This window comes from Thermobia domestica, unplaced genomic scaffold (genome assembly GCF_964235325.1).
Source record: "Thermobia domestica unplaced genomic scaffold, izTheDome1.hap1.1 HAP1_SCAFFOLD_2111, whole genome shotgun sequence".
NCBI classification, from domain to species: domain Eukaryota; kingdom Metazoa; phylum Arthropoda; class Insecta; order Zygentoma; family Lepismatidae; genus Thermobia; species Thermobia domestica.
In genome coordinates this window covers 8,355-14,049 of record NW_027657813.1, presented here as the reverse complement: position 1 = coordinate 14,049, position 5,695 = coordinate 8,355, and the positions used below count along the sequence as shown (strand labels likewise).

Genomic DNA, 5,695 nt, shown 5'->3' with positions numbered 1-5,695 from the left:
ATATATACTGACTTATTTTACAGTAGTAACCCAACACTAGTAAACGTAAAATAAAAGTGTATAACTTTATATTTAATTCTATCGCCTGGCTTAGTTTTTCACCTGTAAGATGTACTTATTTAGAGCAAGTTTCTTAACTAGCAAATTAAACCGAGAACCACAGCAACCATATATATATTCTTATGATGTACTTTTCTTTGAGTGGTGTTCTCTGTCTATTCAATAACATTTTCTCAGTTTAATGCTAGCAAAAAACAAAACAAAATCAAAGTGTTTCTATATAAATTTAGTTCACCGTGTTGTAATATCACATGGAATTGAAAAACGAATAGTCGAACCTCTGCTATCTCGATCAAACTTCTCAGGATGATATACTGACTTACCGCAGAAGTTCGACTGAATACGTTTCTCAGTTCCATGGGAGAACCTGGAGAAGCAAAAGCCTGCGCAACGGAAAATACTAAATAAACTTGTAGAGCAGGTCAAGATGTATCATCATGCCAAGTTTCATTCAGATCAGAGAAGTTTGGCTGCAGCCATTTTCATTACAAAGCACAAAATGGATGGTCCCTAACCTCGAGAATCTTCACAATTGTCGACGAGTTGAACTGCACTCATCTGATCAAAATCAAACTTAAAATGGCAGTTCACTTTCAACTGTTAAATAATATGATATGCAGGCTTCTGCTTTCCTAGTTACAGTCTATCCACTGTGGTATGCATATTAGTAGAAATGTGAGAGTGCATATTTATTAAAGATTTGCTTCAAAAAGCGATGAAAGACATAGGCATTCCCGCGGGCGGTGATAACAAGATGCCGGAAAACGAACAAGCAGAAAGAATATGGGCTGAAGAAGTGTAAACGACGACGCGGCGGCCCGTAAAGGTGTTGCCGTCCTATTAAATGAATAATATCAAAAGAAAGAAAAAAAAAGTAAAAAATTTCGCGCTCGTAATCAAGACAGAAAGCAACTAAAGGAAATCTTTGTTTTACGTCCCACGTTATGCCGCTTAGGCTAAAAGAGGCGCTGATTATGAGAAATGATTGAAATGGTGGTGGAATGAAGAAAGTGGGAGGAAACGGGAGAACCCCGCGGTAACCCACCGCACATAGTTTTTGTCCACCATAAAGTTAACTTGGCGGGGGCTCAAGACAGAAAGACGGTTGGAAAAACAAATAAACGATGTTCCATCCCGTAAAAATGTTGGCGACCTATGAAATCAATATTTTTTCTTAAAGAAAAAAAAAAGAATTAAAAAGAGAAAAAAAGGTCAAAATTTCGCGCTCGCTTCGCTCGCGATCAGCAGAGAAAAGAGGACGTGACGCACCCCTAAAAGTGTTGGCGACCGATTGAATAAATATTGTGGGTAAAAAAAAAAAAAAAAAAGTCAAAAATTTCGCGCTCGCTTCGCTCGCGATCAGCACAGAAAGAAGGACGTGACGCGCCCCTAAAGGTGTTGGCAACCGATTCAATACATATTGTCGGTAAAAAAAAAAAAAAAAAAAACGCTCGCTTCGCTCGCGATCGACATGAAAAAGGCAACGACGTGACGCCCCGTAAAATTGTCGGCGACCTATTCAATCAATATATTCGGTTGAAAAACAAAGTCAAAAGTTTCCCAATCGCTTCCCTGCCGATCGACATAAAAAAAAAGGCAACCCCTTCACCTCTCCTTATGCATTCATCAGTAAACATACAACCATAGATCACAATACCACTCACATCACCTATCAGTTCTCCACGTCCATCAAGATCCAATCATCGCCCTGGCCCTTTATGATGATACACAACATTACATGTTATTGTGTGCATTGCCCCGCGTTACAATACATGACCAAAAAAAAAAGAGAAAAAGAGCTGCACTGCCTTCAGTGTAGACATGTTCGTATTCGTAGAAAATGATTTTAGGTACACGATAGTACAGTAATCTATCTTCACATGCTTCAGATGTGAACGATACCTACACATGAAGAGGGCTCCCGAGGTTTCCTTTTCCAATAGGATGGAGCTCCACCACACTTGCAGAATGACGAGAAGTTATGTTAATAAATATATCCCAGAGTGTTTCGTAACTCGCCCTTGGTCCTAATGATGAAGCGTTCTTCAGATGGCCCCGATGTCTCCACACATGATACTATGCGACTTCTTTTCACGAGGCTCTCAAAGATCACGTTTGTGTCCTAACATTCTCTGCAGATATGACACAGCTGCGATAGCGGATCACAGAAGCCTTTCCTCTCCTTACAAGAGACGTGTTCATTCGAGCATGGGAGTAATTCGACTATCGATCAAATATCTCCCGTGTCACGATAGTAGTCACTTTCAATTCTTCTAACGAAGGTAAGAAAAAATGCTATACAAACTTCCTTTCGGTATATAAAGGATTAGGGGCCCAGAGAATATTTTCTTTCAAGAGGATACATTCTTTTTCGAACACCCTGTATATAGATCCTCTAATTATAACTGCAAACAAAATGTTGATTTTGCAATTGCTTCCATGAGAGAAAATTCTGTGCACTTTCTTTCTGAAGGGCCGGGCCTAAACGTTTTCCTTAATCATTAAATTTAGTAGTTATCTACAATTACATAGTTTTCCATTGTTCTCAAAATAAAGATTTTTCTCTATGAATTGTTGAATGTTGCTAGGGATATTGAAGTAATTCTTTTTAGTGTTTTTTTCTTTACAATAATGTACTGAACGCCTGCATTAAGGAAGTTCGTGTGTCCATCTTGCAAAATGTTTCGTCTTTTTTCATGCCCACTAAGATAAATATTCATTTTGCTCTTTTCTCCGTATGCAAACCACATTTCTTAAAGGCAACATTTTCATACAAATGTAGTACTAAAAACTTCTAATTGGCAACATCTGGGCTGCGAAGAGGAAAAAGAAAGAAATCTCGTACGTATTCGCGCGCAATTCGGAATTAGCCAATGAAAAGCACAAAAGCGGCCACCATCTCTCTCTCTTTCTTATTAACGGTTTTGTACTTTCTGCAGTTCTATCAGTGCTGCTAACCTCTTACTATATCATTGAATATGTATGTATATATATATATATATATATATATATATATATATATATATATATATATATATATATATATATATATATATATACAAAAAATCATACTACTACGGAATAATATTAAATGCCTGTAAACCCTCATTTCTGTTTGCACTTTCTGTTACACTACCTTCCCCGAACTTCTTTCAAGTTATTAAGTGCAGAACGGGGAGTTATACATATTTACTTGCGCTTTCACAATATCTGCACATTGTGTAATAATAGGAGACGTATAAAATAAAACTATATACTAATACGTATATATATATATATATATATATATATATATATATATATATATATATATATATATATATATATATATTAATATATATACAGTACACATTCCACTATCCGAGGCTTTCCTTTTCTTTTCTTGCTGACGATAAATTACGCTCTTAGAAATGTTGTCTGAAAACAATAAGAATATGTGCAAAAAATACAATCAGAGGTAGAGGTCTTTAACAGGAACTAAGCAAGGGAGTTGAAAAATTTTTTATGCATGTAAAAAATATAGACATGAACCAACTTGTGAAATAAAAAGACCAGAAAACTACTCTTTCTAAATTATGTGTAAACTTTTTACCGAAAACGAAAGTTGCACGAAAGACTTTTTGTCCCTTTTTTGGCCTCCGGTGCTTGGGGTCCCTGGTTCAATCCCAGCTCGTGCCGTGTGAACTTTGTCGTGCATAAAGACCGTGCTCATGGGTTTTCTCGGGTTTCTCCCGTTTCCTCCCACTTTCTTCATTCAGTACTCATCATCACCGTCTCCTTTAGCGTAACCGGTATAAGTATGCGACGTAAATCTAAAGATTTCATTTCATTTCCCTTTTCTGCTCATACTGCTGATTATGCGCGATTATGCCAACATCCAACTCCGCGGATAATCGTGCGATTACTGTATATACAACTAATACAGATACGTAATTACATTATCAGTTACAGTATCGGTTTTTATTTACTAATTTGCCTCACTTTATTTGCATCCCTGCAGTAAATAATTCTTATCGATAATAGTTAAAATGTATATTACATTTTAGTGCTTCACGACTGAATGATCATCTGCCTTACGTTATCTCGCAGCTGAAGAGGATGCTACACTGAAAACTACCTTGCGTTATAAAGGGTAAGTGAAACATATCTTAAAAATATCTTTCATACATTTCATTGTGTACATTAAAGAATGTAAGTTTGCCTTTTTCCTGTAATCAATACTTAATAAAGGATTTATTTTTATTTATTTATATACAATTTCATACGTGGTTCGTGATAGTAAACTCGATAGGACATAGTGGCACTATGAACATCCGAATCACTCATCATTCGAACATTCAAATATTTATTCGAATATTAGTATATTCCAAGTAATGTTAACGACGTTAATATGCTTGCCTTTATAGTTAATAATGTCAATTCTTACTTAAAACATACTTCCTTAACAGGACATTGAAGAAAAGGTAGTTGCCAACGGCCATACCATGCTGAATATACCGGTTCTCGTCCGATCACCGAAGTCAAGCAGCATCGGGCCTGGTCAGTACTTGGATGGGTGACCGCCTGGGAACACCAGGTGCTGTTGGCATCTCTTTTTCAAATTTCATTATCCTTCAAGTACGAAAATACTAGAAACATTAATTTTATAGTACTTTCAAGAGATAATTTATCAACATTATTTCATAGCGATTAATCGATATTCTAAGCGTTATACCCACTATTTCTTACACTAACAGCCTGTTTATTTGCACGGCACATTAAAATAACCTGATTTCCGATCCGTGTGCACCTACTACTATACTTAACACGGAATGTATTACCACTTTTTAAAAGTAAATTATTATGACTAAGTGTAGATCTCCGGCGAGTAAATGCCTTTCGTATACAAGCACGACACATCTCCGCTATGTGCTTTACTTTTTTACTAACAGCATATAGAAATTGGATTTCAAGGTGTTTCTACATAACAGAATGAAGCAAATTTCGTGATTTAACTCTTTCGAATAATGTGTTGGTCCTGACAAGGACCGTTTGAAATGAAAAATCTTGAAGAAGATTTTTACTTAGAGCTTGTGTACTTGGTAACAGCCTTCGTACCCTCACTTACAGCGTGCTTGGCAAGTTCACCAGGCAAAAGAAGGCGCACAGCTGTTTGGATTTCCCGGCTGGTGATAGTTGACCGCTTATTGTAATGGGCCAAACGAGAAGCTTCAGCAGCAATACGCTCGAAGATGTCATTAACAAAGCTGTTCATGATACTCATAGCTTTGCTAGATATGCCAGTGTCAGGATGCACTTGCTTCAAAACTTTGTAGATGTAAATGGCATAGCTCTCCTTCCTCCTCCTCTTCTTCTTCTTATCTCCCTTGGAGATATTCTTTTGGGCTTTACCAGCCTTCTTTGCAGCCTTTCCGCTAGTTTTTGGTGGCATGATGACTCACTCGTTCAGCAAAATTAGATGTGTCCGCCGATTTATCGACTTCATTTAAATTACAGTACGTGTTTCAATTCGCGCCAACTGCCTTGCTTTTCATTTGATGCACTCGGGTGCACGCTTGAAGTAGTAACAAAACTGACTTGATTCATGGGAGGCCCGCACTTACAATCCCACCATAGGGACCTCTATGGGGAACCT

At 37.2% G+C, this 5,695-nt stretch overlaps 1 non-coding gene across 1 annotated transcript; it reads left to right on the top strand.

Moving 5' to 3' along the window:
• Window positions 1–4,529: 4,529 nt before the first annotated feature.
• On the top strand, window positions 4,530–4,648 carry LOC145678221 (5S ribosomal RNA). The gene has a single exon (XR_014130309.1). It is a non-coding gene; the product is annotated as a 5S ribosomal RNA (ribosomal RNA).
• Window positions 4,649–5,695: the final 1,047 nt, after the last annotated feature.